This window comes from Bombus terrestris, chromosome 9 (assembly GCF_910591885.1).
Source record: "Bombus terrestris chromosome 9, iyBomTerr1.2, whole genome shotgun sequence".
In the NCBI taxonomy this organism is placed as follows: domain Eukaryota; kingdom Metazoa; phylum Arthropoda; class Insecta; order Hymenoptera; family Apidae; genus Bombus; species Bombus terrestris.
Window position 1 is genome coordinate 11,267,775 of NC_063277.1, and position 17,198 is coordinate 11,284,972.

General features: G+C 35.6%; 1 protein-coding gene and 2 long non-coding RNA genes across 13 annotated transcripts in view; 2 read left to right on the forward strand and 1 right to left on the reverse strand.

The window, feature by feature from the left end:
• LOC100643331 (tropomodulin) overlaps positions 1 to 17,198 on the reverse strand; it is a 118,751-nt gene that overhangs the window by 60,727 nt on the left and 40,826 nt on the right. The gene's annotated exons all lie outside the window — the stretch shown is intronic.
• LOC125385669 lies at positions 11,368 to 12,507 on the forward strand. Its single transcript, XR_007225192.1, has 2 exons — positions 11,368 to 12,089; positions 12,160 to 12,507. It is a non-coding gene; the product is annotated as an uncharacterized LOC125385669 (long non-coding RNA).
• LOC125385670 lies at positions 13,180 to 15,292 on the forward strand. Its single transcript, XR_007225193.1, has 3 exons — positions 13,180 to 13,607; positions 13,696 to 13,845; positions 15,193 to 15,292. It is a non-coding gene; the product is annotated as an uncharacterized LOC125385670 (long non-coding RNA).

Sequence of the window (17,198 nt, forward strand, 5' to 3'; positions counted from 1 at the left end):
GGAATTTTTTTAAAGGTTCGATTTTGAAGTTTTAATTTAATTAAACTTTGAAATACTTGAATTATACAAATCGTTGAAATTCGGCTGGCACGCGGAACCACGCTCTAACGATTAAAGTTTTATGAGTATATAACACTAGTTAATAATATTCCGTTTAACAGTTAATAGGATGAAATATCGCGAAACACACAGGCCGCGGTGGAATAATGAACGGAATTGAACGGGGAAACGGATCGCGGAATTCCATTCGTGCGGTATCAGCTGGCCGAAGCGCGCGGATTCCACGGATTTTTAACTTCTGCAACTTCAGTTAGATATTTACACGAGCGATTCTTTGGTATTTCAATTCCTCCGTACAATTATATTTTCACGGCCCAACGAAAATTCGATCGATATTTCCAAACTGTCCGGAATACTTAGCGATCCTCTTTAACAAAAATAAAAATAAAACAATAGACAGTAAATTATTCTGTCGTTATTACGTAACATTAATTTTCTTCATTAGAAATTAATTAATATTAAACAGATGCATTTTATACTTTATATTTCTTACTGCTACTATATATGCTATATAAAAAGTATTTGTATCGTAAATTTATTATTCTTATTCTCTAATAAAGCTTCGTATCATCGTGTTCTACATTTCATTTTCATGGTAACAAATTTTGTTAACTGTATCATAGCACTACTAAATTATACCAAGTTTAATATATCTTGACCGAATTAATTAGCACGTAAGTGCTACAATAAATGCAATGGTGTGCAAATACTTTTTATAGCCATCGTATTTAATTCCATTTAATTTTTAATAATATAGAATTATAATCCTAAACTCGCCCTCTTGCGAATTCGTCACTTATCGCGTTTCTTTGCCATGATCTTCATTTATCAACCACCTCATCGATCAAATTTCTCAACATCCCAAGCGTATTTTCGGTTTGACTGTAAGAAGAGATACCGCAACTACTGATATTATATCTACCGCAACTTCCGAAAGGGAAGACGAGATGCAAGGCAAAGAAAAATGACCCGGCCTCGCTAGCCCACGGCCGAAACTCGACAAAGAGTCACACGAAACCTCGTGTATTCTCGCGTGGCTGCTTACAAAGCGCGCGAGAGTGATGCGCGTCAAATTTTATTTTGCCTCAGTTCGTCCGTCGAATTCATTGCGGCGAATAAAACGATACCTGGAATCAGTTCGCCGAGAGCCGCGATAATAGAAGTAAGCTTCCGGTCGTGAGTAAGCTATCGGTGAAAAGAATAACCGCCATTGTTCGTGCACTCATCGAAATCTTTTATTCTCTTCGAATCGACAGAATATCGCGGAACGACCAGAATCTCGATGAGATGTGACTCAGGCTATGGTGTGTCGATTGAATTATATACAGAATCTGACAGTATTGAAATCGACGACTATAATAGTATTATCAAACAGCGTTTGATAAATCCTACAAAGATTTATGGATGCTTAGTAATTTCGTATTATGTTTATTTTCGTGTATTGTTTTAGCTGGTGACTAATTGTAGTCGTTCAATGTTTGGAATAAAATATATAGAATTATTAAAATATTCAGTCTTTCGTTGCGTGAAAGTTTAAAGAAATGATAATTATATTTTTATTATAAAATTTCAGGAATTGTATATATTCTTTTTCTATACCGTTGTTTGCCTCATTTCAGGTTGCAAAAATATCAAATATTTGCAGCCGAACAAAGTATACCTAACGAATAAGCAAGATGTGTCAATAACTGACTTCTGTCCCGAACTTTATCAGACGTAGAAGTGATAAAGAGGAGGTAGAGAAATATACTGGGTGTGTAGAAGCATTTTTATTCGAATAACAAAAGATTCTTTATATAAAATTATTGAAAAAAATAAATATCGAGTAATACTCTGTAAATGTTTAAGTTAATTAGCGTTTGTCAATAATATACCTTTATTTAATTTGATAAATTAACACATAACTGAAGTACAGCATTTGAATTTTCTAACTAATAATCACTTTATGTATTTCCATTTTTAATTTAGGCTAATGAAAGTGTTCCTTATAAATTCGATCGTCACAAATAAATAAATTATTCTGTTAACAATTTTATTCCCACTATTGATCGTTCCTTCAAAATATTTATCATCGTCGTCGATATTTTCAGCGTTGAATCGAATTAAAAAAAAAAGAAGATAAATGGTAAAGAAAATAAGATATTCTTTCCTTGAAATATAGTATTTACGTTGAAGAACCATTAGTAGGCTGTATAAATGTCAAAAAGAGATAAATCCACGTGTGATGTATACTAGAAATGGGAAATTTATGCAAATGTTTAAGCAGCTGAATGTCAATGATACAAAGCTAACCCACTGCTCTACATAACGTTGTACTCGTTTGCTTTCGTTATTTATGTCCATTGCACGAAACGCATAAACGTAGAGATTCACATTCATCACGATCGATCGACCAACTGATTGAAATATGCTGGTATTATGTAGAACTTTGGCCATTGAAATCTAATCAAAATTCAATCTCTGGTATACTTATTACATAGCAGATAACACATTTCATTTTCAATTGACGTTGTTACTAATTGATAGTACCACTAACATTTCCCTTTTTTGCAAGATTTATTACTATTTCTTTATTAAAAAAAAAAAAAACAAACAAATGTTCGGCTAGAAGATATTTCAAACATTTTTGTCAAAGTGTTGTCAAATTTTATAATTTTTATTCCAAAATCGTAGCTCACGCCAACATTTATATTTACAGAAACTTAAAATAAAGGTACATTTTTACTGGAATTTCCGATAGAATCAATACTATTGAAAATAGAAACAAAATGAACTAAGCTTTTTTTAATTCATCTGCGATATCTATAAATATAGTACTATATACCAAAATAATATCGTATAAAATAACAGAGAACATTCGAAGTTCTAGGAATTTTTAGATACTTCACGAATTCCTCCAATAAATTCACTAATATCGATCCACCTTCTTCCAAGACTCCACCTTCTTCAAGCCTTCAATTTTAAAGTGCATAAAACGCACAGCGATAAATAAACATTTGGGAGAATGCAGTTGCAAATCCGTCTTCGAACCCATTCGGATAACCACATCACATGTGAGTAAAGCTAATCGTAAATCTGTCGATTCGCGAAAACAGTAGAAGATTCTGTTTAGTCTCATTTGCGTCCTTTCAACAGATCCGAGCTGTTCGATCGACGATAAAAACTTACGTGGAAAATGGCCAATTTCATTTTATGGTTTTGTTCTACCGTTCTACGAAGTTACAGGCTGTCGAAGTTAAGTAAAAAATAACTTTAAACAATCGCCAGGCAGCAATCGACCGACTTTGATACTCGAGCCATTTCCGTGATGGATTTGCCGGTGCAGCGGCTTCGCTCTGTGATTTGCCGGCGCTAAATTTAAATCAGATCGACACCCAGGATTATTTACGTGCCAGTTCAACCTAGATCGACGACAAAACTCTTGCACCCATTGCATTCGATTCGCTCTCTTTGCCGATTTCACCTATTCTAGTTACATTTGAAAGTACAGAGTTTCGTAAAAATATAGGACAGAAAACTGTACACTATCGTCAAATGTTTCGAATCATCGCGCGTTTTATAAAGCCTAAGGGATTTTAGGAAAAATTCAGCTAAAAATTCTGTGGGCTTAAAAAAATTGTTCAGTCAAAAATCGATCGAGCTGAAGAAAATTACTGTTGATTTTTGTAATATCTATTAATTTAAGATTAATAGTGCAAAGTGAATTATGTTACAAAGTATTGAATAACGATACTAGTTCTGAAATCGTTATGCGTGTTTATTTCCTCTGATATAATAATAAGATTTTATAATATTATGAAATATTTGAAGTGAAAATATTACTTCGCAAGAGAAGAGACTATTCGTATTTATGAACAGAGAAAAATGTATATTATACATATGATAATCTAATGTCGGCGCAATGTTTATGATAATTGGATTGATAATGTTTGACAGTAGAACACATGAAATAAAAATTTCGATCGCTATACTTTTCATAACTAAAAATCCCATTCATCGTTTATAAATTATATCGGAAGAAGAGTAAACTTCTTCTTCTCGAATATCTATAATACTCGCTAGATGATGTGTCGTAAATCTGATTCTTTTTGACCCTTGCAATGGAACAAGACATTTATGATGGGGCGTGATAAATATCAAGCAAAGAAGGACGTTTTAAAGGCGAAACTATAAAGCCTGAAGAGCGTACGAACGATCCAAAACAAGACGAAGATCGTCCAGCCTTTGATGTTATCTTTGTCGTTATCCTTTGCACGTGATCTTTCAATGTCCACACACGTTCCTTAAAATCTACACCGCAGTCACATGCAAGAAAGATCTAATTTTAAACGAGTAGATGCTATAAAAATCTAAAATATCTCAAACTGAACTAGCTATAATGTGTCTAAAATGTCAAACTGCTTACTCAGAAGATTTCGAAACTATAAAAAATCCATAAAAGGCTACAGAATGTTGATAACAGAGAATTATTCCAAATAAAGTTGGTATCTCATGAAGAAAGGAATTTTCGAAGCTGTTGAAGACTGCAAAACAGTTTACATTGAAGATGTTTATCGATTACCAATCATCAATGTACTTGTACACACTCTTCATCAAGTATTACAATAATTTCTCACTTAAATACTATTTTTTCCTATTTCTCCCTTTCTTTTTTTTCTTTATTTCTCCATCGATATCCTACAATATTATTCGGAATTGTCATGAAAACGCTATCAAATATATAATATCCCTGTAACATGTAACATTATAACAACTAATAACACCGTTGATTCGCTCAACTCTCAACCCTCACCGCATCTTCCCTCAGTTTCGTATCTTAACGCGTTCCTCGATATAAATTTGACACAGTGATAAAAACTCGATGTAATGGAGAGATAAATAAGAAATTTTGAAGATTATTTCACTCGGATCTCGCATTCTTCACGAAGAATAAAAAAAAAAAAAAATGTCGAAAGGTTTCAGAGAAATTGTTCTATAAATGACCGAACAAGATTATAATCTTTCGCGGGAAAAATTTGTCAAGTTGACACGAGAAACTGGTGAGGGTTAATCAGTCGACAGAAAGACCAAAGAACGAACGATAGGCAGGAAGATTTCGCGATAGAGGTTCCGCCAGTTCTTTTTTTACCCACGAAACGTGCGACATTCATACGAGTAGGGAAGTACGGGGTATTCTCATCGTCCAAGGTCGTCCAGAATCTGAAAATACGCCCGTGAATCGATCGGACGCGTCGAAATAGCGGCCACTGTTCGTCGTATGTATTTTTATAAACGGCGGTTGGGGGTGGCGTGGGGAAGAAATGCTCTTAGAACGGCTCTTCTCGCAGGGTAAAGATCAAAGACCCGAATCTTCCACGAGAATTTCTTTCTGTCACGTCGAGGAGGCTGTACACGCTGCTTTACAAGCAAACACCAGCTGCCGCCTCTACCTTCTCTAACGAGTGTCACTGTGAATTAGTTCGTACGTCGTTCGAGGGTAAAGTTTGGTATTTGCTTTGGCACCGAAGGAAGAACGACGGACCAAGGGGAAGATTCTACTCTGAGGAACAAAAAGAATCCACATTTTCTTCTTATCGGTTGTCAGTTTTCTCGTCGTTTCGTTTCAAATTTCAACCCGACGTTTCTCAGGAATATCCTTAGGACATTATACCATTATCAACGGAAGCTGTAACAACCAAAACACCGATATTTCAACTACTTCAGAAAGCAAACTCTCCCCTAAGTGCGAAGTGAAATCTCCGTATGGAAATAAAAAATGTGAACGACGATGCTCCACTTCCCTGTTTCCCTAATCACTCAGCACAATCTCCTGTTACTGTTCGAGCGCTAAGAACCTGGTGCGAACTAAAGCATCCCTCGTGCGAGGAAGTTTCATTGACGGAAGCTGATATTTCGACCCAAATTCGACGCCCAGCTCGCGAAAATCCCGCGGATCAGCGAGTTGCTCGGCGAGCCAATAATAATATTGACGCTGGCGGGCGATGAAAAAATAAAGCGAGCCAGCTGCTGGTGGATTGTTGAACGTACGGGGCCACGTTTTCGAGCGTGTTCGCGTTAAAAATACGAGCGCTGTTATCCGGAAATCTGGAGAGAGAGAGAGAGGCAGAGAGTTACGATTTTTACCCAAGCAACTTTCGTTGATCCGCGCTTGGAGAACGATTCCAGGGGTTCAGACTGTTTTACCTTGGCGGAGATTCCTCTTCGTCTCTTAACTCTTCCATTTTCTTCCCCGATGAGAATCGTCCGAGAAGATTAAAGGCATACGCCGAACGCGAGCAGACTTCGCGATTCCGAAACGCGATTCCATGGTTATAATTTTTTTATTTCATGCTACCCAGGATGCAGTGGGCTCCTTCTACCTTCGACCCGTCTCGTGTTTCCACTCGACGAACCAGAGGAATACTGTTGCACGGTTTATTTGCTCGGATGCTTCTTGCTCTTGTTCTTCGACCCTGCTCAGCCTTGATGTACTCCTTGAATATTGAAATTGACGGTTTGCGAGCTGATGCGATGACTTCGTTTGCGCGGCTGTGGTTATTGAGCTATGCAAACCATTAAAAAACTCTGTTTCCTTGTTTCAAATATTTCTTTTCTGTTCTCTTCTTTTACGCGTTCGGTTATGGTGTATGGTGTATAGAAGTAGATTTTTATGTTATGCCCAGTTCCAATTAAAATTTTCTAAGAGTTCAGAGCATGTTAGGATCGCAAAAGAAACGATGACTTTTCTTAAGTTAAGTTTAATAAAATATTTCACTTATAATTACGACATGTATCTTTATTTTTCAAACAAATGTACGGTAAGTTTTATTGGTCAGAAAGGCACAAAGGACGCGCCAAATTTTTGTGCGGGGGTGTCTGCTATCGGATTTTACATGCGATATATATTATCTTGGAGTTGTTTCAAAAGAGGAAACGATCCTTGTCGGTAAGTTTCCATGGGATAGCTCACGTGCAATCGTCTTTGACGATATTTGGAAGCAAAAGAGGAATATTTACAATGTTATATATCAGAGTTTTGAAACTTCCAAAATTGTTTTGGTTTACGAGGATATCGTTAACGGATCTCTTGGAACTTTAACAAAACGTTTGACAACATGTTAATAATTCTTATTTAAGTTTCGTGAAGTTTAGGGAACAATACTTGCCAAAGGCGAGATTTGAATGACGAGATTTATAGTCGAAGCAGAGTGGAAGTTCGTACATCGTACGATAAATTTCATATTCTAGGTGGAATTCGCAGTTAATTTTCTTTATATTCAATTTCGAAGGCTAGTTTTTTGTAAATTATTTCGAATCAGCTAGCATCATGCATGACTGCGCGCTGGCGCTGAAGATGTCTGCGATCCTATTGCATTCGTTGAAAACCGTTATGTATTTATGCAAATGGTCGCATCGTCGATAAAAATTTCTAAATTTCATAATTATAAAGTTCCATAGAAATTTTACTTTTGCAAAAATTGTTCATAAAAGTAAAATGAATTTAAAACTGGAATTTATCAAATTTGTCGTAGTATAGTGCAACATTAATACTTTCAATCGAAGCGAAACAAATTAATCGAACTGCTGATAAAAAGTTAGTTCGCTTCTGAAGCTTATCGTTAGAGCCTACGCTTATTCAACGATAAATTTGTGGTTTGGCACGGTGTTCTGTAATGAATCGGCATAGATTCATCAAAGTCATCTATTTCTTCTATGATAAATCCGCGTAAATATTCGAGATGCATCTCTGCTATATGAATATTTTAAATCAACCGATACAATAAAAGAATATTGAAATCTGAGACCTTTCGCCTGAATAAAATTTTTATGTTCCAGACTTCAAAATATTTGAACATAAAAATTCTCCAAAACGAGGTTCATCTGTCCAAAAATTACGCCATATATTCTTGTCTTTCGTTCAAAATTCCGTTGAAATTTCTTCTGAGATGCGGAACGTGTTAAATGGGATTTTAATCGCGTCGACTGGAAGAAAAGCGAAACGCTCGCAATGTCGAGCGCCAAAGAATATGTGCCAGGTATCGTCACATGCCAACGGGTCGAAACTTTGTACCGATGTCGAATTAACGAGTTTCTAGCAATCTATCTCCACCAACGATTTGTCATGGTAAAAGGATCCGTTTTCTTCCTGGCTCATGCTCGACACTGTTCGAGCGAACAGCGAAACTTGCTCCTGCGTTTCGCGGCGAAAAAATCACGCAACCATACTTACATATGTAAGCTCGATTGCGTAATACACGTCGCTTCTTTCTCTTCATTTCTCTCGCGTTATTTCTGCCCGAATTCTGTGCCAGATGTCGTGTACTTTGACGCGGAAAATCGCGCACGTGCTGTTCTCGCTGTTTTTTCGACGAGGAACCGAGAAGCGAATTCGTTTGACGGGTACTCGGATAGACGTTGAAATTTTGCGTGATGATTTTTGCGAGATTCTATTTTAGATTCTACTAAGACGCGGAATTTGGTATGGCGTTCCGCGAATCGTAGACTTGGACCAAACCGTACGATGACTTTTAAACGTGTCGCGATCATCGAATTTTTATATTTCAATCTCGTTGCTGTCTCAACGATGGAGAAGGTCTTTTACATTTTCAAAAAATGCTTAATATAAAATTGAAAGGAAAGATCGAAAGGAGAACTAGACATGAAATTATTGAAATATTCACAGTTCAAATTCTAAGGAGAATACAATTTGCGTGTGTACATTTGCTCAGAAAATTGCCCAAGTCTAATCTGTGATATAAACAGTCTAAAGCAGACAAATAAACGGTGCAGCAATAATTCTCGCGTTTAAAAGCGAACCGTAACAGCATAGAAGATTACGTATTTCAGGTAACGGCAAATAAAAGAATTATAACCGCAATATCGTTTTCTCAATCGTAAACTTTATTTTACCGGAATTGCTACTCTCCCTCTCGTAAGATTTATAATGCGAATGAAAATTAATTCTCTGCCTCTGTGTTAAGGGCTTATCTTATTATTATTTCCGTTTCTTTTTTTTTCAATAAAATACGAAATTCGACTATTGGAAAAGTGTCCAAATAATTTTGTCAGAATCTTTCAAGTAATTTTAAATCGAATCTGCTTGGTACAAAGGATGAATTTTGAACATCTGTAGATTTCTTTTGTAAAAAAATACTATGATATCTAAACATAAATATGTTTGCATTAGTTTTGAAGCATCGTTTATAGCACCACTTATTAAGTTAAATAAATTCTGCCCATATCAAATTTGAACGATGGATGAACATTTTTCACGTTGAATAATTTCGTTTTATATACAACAGTCTGGAAGAAACGATTCGCATCTTTTGAAGAGGCTTTCGTCTTAAAATATTGTACGCAGCTGACGGAGCTTACAGTCGCAAGGCTGATCGCAATGAACATTTAAGTTCCAAGCACGTGCATCTCGCTGAAAGTTTGTAGGCCATCGCCAAAATACCTCAGAACCGGTGACAAATGAGAAGCAACATCCGTCGTTGTCAATGCAGAAAATTTGCTAACAAGTGCACGTCACCGCTGGAAAAATCGGTGCATACTATACGGAAACTTCCATCTTTCATCATCAAACAAAAGCTTCCGATTTATCTTTTTCTTTCAAACATAACGATGTTTACTTGTCAGCTGCAATGTATTACATCGTAATACGTAATGAATTATATTTTATGACACTTTTGCAAATATGATTTCGTTTATCTTTATTATAAGCTACAATTTATTACAAGCTATATCGTAAGCTGAAAGAGAAAAATTTGAAAATAGATTTAGTGTATGAATGTAACTTTTAGCTTTGGACATTGCCTTGGTTCTTCGGAATATGTAAATAACAAATAAACGAAGAATGAACGAACAATAAGCATAAATGAAGTTTTTCATATCTTTGTAAGTATGTTGCGTTCGGTTGATGGCTGATATTATTTCAAAGTTCAGAATATTTAAATAACAACGATAAGAATAAACGAGGTACCCTGTGTCTTTTACGATGGACTTTATTGAAATATTAATTTACATTATAATTAAGTAGATACTTAAACGGTAGAGTGGAAAAGAGCCAAGTTGTATGCGTTTTAGTACTCCAAGCATTATATTTCACTAAACCGTTTACGACCATTGGCCAACTATCTCTTTACTGGAAATGTAATAACACAAAAGCACGGATACTATTTTGTTTCTGGGGCGTTTCTAGAATTATTCATGCTTCTTAGGAGTTCAACTGCTCCAATGTATAGAAAATATCGCAGTAAAATTTTCATTTCTAATTTCTCTTTTGCAGAGAATATCGCAGTAAAATTTTCATTTCTAATTTCTCTTTTGCTGAAAACTTTACTCAATGCTTTCAACTAAATTGATCCAACAATATGAAAAATATTCATGCACTGGTGCAAAATATTCTTCAATTTATGGAAGGTGTTCTTGCCATTGCAATGCATCGATCATGAAACGAACGGATATTTTCATATTTATATTTGAAATAAACTTTACAGGCGAATATTACATTAGATAATATTATTTTTATACGTACATAAGTATATAGGAAATTGTATCGAATTATTTATACTATTCATGAAATATCTAAAATACTTTACCATTTTACACGTACATCGTAAAATAGCATTAGCTGCATAACCCAATTGCGTTTTACTTCCTTCATTTACATTTTAAATAACGCGTTATAAATCATGAATTATGCACGGTAGTCTCTTGCTATGTTAAAAGAACATTGTGGCTAATAATATAAACTACTGCTAGGACTTACATAAATGCAAGACCGGAACATGTGTGTAGTCTCCATATCAATCGACATGCTATTTCTTATCCAAAATTTTACGAAAACTCGACGAAAATGGCGATGTTTGGCGAATTGCCCATCCACAGGCGCCCAAAGACTACGCCTCTTAAACTTTACGTTTAAAGGTTGCGTTAAATCACGATTTATTGTTTACGAACGGTTATTGCTCAAAATATGACAATATGAATACGTGTATTACACTTGGAGCACAAAGAAACAGTATCATGTATCATCTCCTATTACTTTCCACTGAACACGTTAAGGACAGAAACATTTTATTAATACGACAATTTATATTATTGCATAACATAATATTTCATTAATAACATTTTCAAAAGCAATTTAAGTTATCGAATTCTGTTTTTCATTATTGTGACTACGAGAAGGGATTCCAAGGATTTGCAAAATATTGTTTTCCTCGTCGTTTCTTCATTCGCATCTTTGCAAACTTTCTTCAATATCTCAGAAATGTTATTTATTTGTAACATCGTGTCATTCGCTTGTTATGGAACCTCGTAAATATATAAACAGTTTCTAAAAGTCTCGTATCTTTGGTTTTAACAAACCTCCTTCCCAAGTACCTACGCAAATATATTAAAATACTCTGCTACAACCATCGACTAGCGTCGAAATAAAAAAATCAACAGAGACAGTTTCGTCATATTTTTCCCACGTGATCCTCATAATAATCTTCTAAATCTTACATTCTAAATTTTCTCTCGTTTTATTACATAGCCTAAGAATTAATAGTAATTCTAAATGTAGCTACAACTTCTATAAACCGTTCCAGTCCCACGACGCTACTTCAAAGCCTGTTCTTCATTAACGGTCGCACGAAATAGCCCGAACTATTCACTGGTAGCTCGTAATAGCAGCGGAACGTTGGCCACCGCAAATAATATCCGCGCACGGATTCGGTAGGCCGCGAGATTCCATCGCGGAAGGTGAATGTTAGCTCGCGTTGGCCGCCATTTATCTCATTCAGCCACGCATGCCTGCCAGTCTCCATTACGTAGAGGGGTTCTATCGTCTTTGGTGGAACGATTCACGTCTTCATTTTTCACACAATTCGATTGCGAAGGCAACGAACACGAGACGACGAAGAAAATACGAATTTCATGACTATAAATCCTTTCGGCTAAACGAGTTCCTTTCTATTGACTTGTTCGAAAGCTCGTAGCGAAATGGAAAAACAATTTGAAATCCTAACCCCAACCTAACCTCAACCTAACCTCAATCTACCCATGTAGGAGCTGTTAATTTTATTAAATAATCTAAGCACCACTTCTTTCATGCTAATTTTTTGCTATTTACAGAGTGTTTCAGAAAACTTAGTGCAAGCTTCGGTAGCTTGTTTCAAAAAAGACGAAAAATCCTAACAAACGTGGGTGCAAGTATCGATTAGCTTTCGAGGTATAAGACGCGCAGCTAAGGAAAACACCAAATGGTGGATAAATAATTTGTTGTCTTTCTCGAGCGATTTTTCCAAGGTTCCAAATTACTTTGTTTCTTATGATTAACACAAATTTTCGCAAGACTAAAATATATGTATATTTGGCACATGAGACAGACAAAATCGAAGATCCATTTTTGCTTATGTTCTTCATAAGAGCTTAACGTCGTCTTATCGAAAAGGATGATAAATACAACAACAAACAATGCTCTTATCTTTCTCTTGGACTTAACTTAAAGGACAAGTCCAGTAGAAACCACGAAATCTTGAAAATCGGTAATTTCATCATAAGCATCGTTTGTTGGGCTACGGTGACATTTCCAGATTTCTAAGAACGCGTTTTATCTGCGTCTCGAATACTCGGCCGCGTGCCTCGTCCGCGTGTTCGTTTATCATCCTCGCGGACAATTCATCGTTCCCGCTCGACGATGCATCATAAAGCAGCTTAATTATCACCGTGACTATGGATCTCATGGAACGCTCTTTTCCGACCATGGTTTAAATGGCACAGAGCCGGAGCCGCTTTTATGGCCACGAAAGACTTGCCAGATGCACAAGTTAGGGACATCCGGGCCTTGTCCTACCGCTTTCCCCGGGATTCGCCAAGATAACATCAGATGCGGTGTACTGTGACTGTGATTGATGGCTGGCTTGTGTCTTGCGATGCGACTGGGATGAACATTTCTTTGTGAGTTACGCTGCTAGTGTAGTTAGGGTCCGCAGCCACGTAATTAGCGTGCCAACCGTGTGCTCGAGCTTGTGACATGAAAGCACGCGCGACGTCGTTTCTTCTCGTGCGATAAAGCACCTCAAAGGGATTCTTCGATCTCTTTATCCTCTAATCTGTGTTATTGTGCGTTTGCTTTGGACTATCGCGGAAGATTGACTCTTCAGCCGAACATGTAAAGCTGTTGTTCCTGGGCAGATGGATCAAATTTACTCTCAAAATTCGGCAAAGTCGATTGGATAGCACGTTTCGTATTGCGACGTCAGAGATGAAATTCTTGGATCGTCGCGAGACGAACGAAAGCGGTTTTCGAAACGGTTTTCATTAATCAAGAACGAAAGTTTGAGGTCTTGCAGGCAATCGGATACGTTCTGGCTGTACAGACGAGGATGTTCAATTTGATGAATCTATGGATCATCAATTCCAAAGAGACGTCTAGGTTTGCTAAAGGATTCCAGAAGGAAGTATTTCTATAAAGGCTGTCGTATTTCTATGAAAAGTTACAGATTGATCATCCTGATAGTGAATAATGTCTAACCTCATTACGATGCAATTTTAGAATCGATGATTTCAAGTTACCATCGGTTAGTTCTAAATGTATCGTAAATATAGGTAACTTGAAACCTGTTTGAATATTTAACTGCGGCATATCGTTTTCTTTTCATGGTTTAGTGGTAGTGAGATCAAATATCAGCGCAACGACCTGTGGTGCAAGGTTATTCGAGGCCATTCAAGGTATCCGTCATGCTCTAAAAGTTGCCGCTGCGTCTGACCACAAGTGGAATCGTTCTACTGTCGCGACCTGAATTTATAACCCGCGAGGTAACGATCCAGAAATTTTGTTATTTTTCAAATTCTTAATTGAGCACAGTTAAGCGATTGCTATTTTTAGACGTAGAAAAAACGAATTCTCGTTGAATTATGTTATTTGGAATCCATTTCGACATCCTGATTTACGTACAATCAAATACGTGAAACTATATGAGGCAGTTTCAGCAGCAAGTTTTTAAGTTACTTTTGGGATAATCATGGTATTTTAAATTTTCAGATATATATTTTGATAAAAAATTGAAATACGACATTATAGAAAATTAATTGGAATTTCCAAATGCAAAATCCCTAAGAATGGTATAGTAGTAAAATGTCGAATGATACTATCTCATTGTTTTCTCATCAATTTTAATATATTCTTGCTGTGTTTAATGCAAATTAATTCTACTATCTACGAAGTACATACGTTTAAATTTTATGCAAAGAAAAAAAAATACGATTTTACTTGAAATTTTTTACGAAAAATTCTTAATATTTTAATTAATGATCAGTTGTAATATTATTTCAATAATCGTATAAATTTCTGACATATCTCGAAATACGTCTATTCGATACTTAAAATCAAGTTTCCATTCATGATCCTTAAGAGAAAATTTATATTACATCACTCTCGTCTCTTAATAATAAGATTGGATTCACAGTATTACATTACCCATTGTTTCCTATCTCCGCATTTACTTTTAGATCATTAAGAGGACAATTCATATTACATCACTCTCGATGGTAGTATTTTACTCAGTATATCGTATTATCTATTGTTTCCTTTCTTCTATTTACTTCCCAGTTTCATCGTTCGTTCTAAATATGGACAATTTATTCCAATAAACAGAAAGTTTGATTCTAAGCTTTTCTAAGCTTAAAAAGGAATATTCTCCAATTCTAAAAAAGAATTGCTTAAATACTTTTAACACCTGAATAATTCTCGTTGGTTGATAGACCTATTGAAATATTTCGCACACAAAAATATATTTTACAACCTTAATGAAAATATCCTATAAGCATAACGTGTCGTTCAATGCAAGATCACAACCTGTTCTAGATGCTAAAACTGTGTAGCATTCTTTCAATAATATAATTTATTAATCAATGATATAAATAAATAATATGTAATCAATTATATATAATTATATATTTATCAGTATAAAAGTTAACATTACAATTTCGTCACAAATATCGCACTATTGGCTTAGTCTATTAGTATCAAGTTACTAATTGTTTCTGAGTAGCAAACACTGCAACAAAATTTACATTCATTCCCACTAAACAGATCATTCATTTCAACTCCATAACAATCTTTCTCATAATCAACATTCAAGGAAACATTCTTCGTTCTTACAGAGGATTAAGAAATAGCCGAAAGGTCTCGTGATTTGCTGGAATTGCGGAAGGTAATGGAGGGTCCCGATTCACTGTTTACGATCTCGAAACGAACACGCGCAAACGTAACGGATAATTCATTAAACAGCCTCTGCTATTTCCATCGGCGGAGCCTTCGTGAGAGCAGGCAGATCGCGTCGACGTTGCTCCTATTTAAAATAAGCAACTTTACGGTGCATTCGCGGCTCTCGTACGCCGCAGGCCTTCACTCTTGTGTCACTCTTCTATTTCCAGAGGCCTCGGCTACGCGTCTTTCGCCGTCGCGATGCGTCCACTTGAAATAATCGTTTACGTCTGACAGCGTTACCCTCCCGCAATAAGCCAACTCATTCCCTTTCTGAAAGTGATCGTCCCTACAAACGAAAACTGTCATCGGTGCAAGAAATTCCTTCCATTGCTTCGAGTTCATTTCTCCAGAAATGTTACCACCGGTGCAGTCTTCATTATATTTTAAATATCTGCCTGACGCTGTATAAAGCGTAATTTAATTTCGCGTTTATTACCAATGAACAGATTGAATTTTTATGCAAATTCATATCTTCGAGGAGATGATTAAAAAGGTAGAGCCCCGGTAAAGAGATGTTTTTATCTGACAAGTACTACAGAAAGCACTGTAATTTGCATATTTTATATATTTTTTCATATTATGTACGTTTCGTGCAATTTATCACTGTCAAATTTTCTATAGATGCATAAAAACTACTATTAATGGATTGCGTATTATCGGTTATTTTCTAGGGCTATTTTATCAATTTGCCAATCTTTGAATTTCTGTTTCAGAAAATTGGTAAGATTTTTAAATTTAAAATATTTGATTATTATATAACTCTGTGATTAGAAAGTCAAGGTACGACATTAGGGAATCACCTGATGATCTTTGCCTACTTTCGTATATTTAAAAAGTATTCTAATAAAAGAGTTCTATTTATATTCGTTTCTATCTATCTTTCTCTAACCCAATCCACCCCTTGACTTATGAGTCATCTTACACGTGTATGTGCATACAGTAGGGTTCATAACGTTTCCTACTGTAACACTTGAATGAACGAAGAACATCGATATACTATACGGAACATGTGTTCATCATTCCCCGAGTTTGTGAACCAAAATTAAACTTCGTCACGAGTGTGACTCGTCACACGTGAATCACAAACTAGCCAAGAGTGTGGTATCCTATCATAAAACAAAGCTAAGAAGTGTCTCATATAATTCATTATTACATCATGTACAACATACGTGCATACATCTTGTACTATAAACAACGTTAACAGAATATTTATAAAAAATTGTCATTACGTATAACAATTCCAAATTTCCTCGCGAGCATAACAATTAATAATTAAAAAATCCTTCGTAATTCTACAATCCAATAACGTTATGGGCTAATTCATATCATTTTACAATAATCACAATAAATACATCTTATACTATAAACAACGTTGACAGAATATTTATAAAAAAATTGTTGTTATGTATAACAATTCCAAATTTCCTCGTGAGCATAACAATTAATAATTAAAAAATCCTTCGTAATTCTACAATCCAATAACGTTATGGGCTAATTCATATCATTTTACAATAATATTTAAGAACATTTCTTTAAGTAAAAACGATAGAGGGATCATTAGTTATTCGATCATCGTGAGAAATATCGAATTTACCGAAAAAAGTGCAACGACTTGGTAGAAAAAGATGCAGATACGAAATGCAATGAATTTAATATCGTACAGAAAATATGTATACCGTGTGCAATGAAAAATATATCAACGTCAAGATTTCTTCCAAAAATTGTACGTTGCGTCATATGATTAAGGATAAGGCTAGAATGGCACTTTGCCGTGAATACAACGTACAACTTTAATTTTGCGCAAGAAATTGCGATTTAAACTGAATAATTCTATATAACATGGCAATCTACGCTTGATCTTTGGCGATGCACTTAGAATTCTATAATTTATTGCATTGTA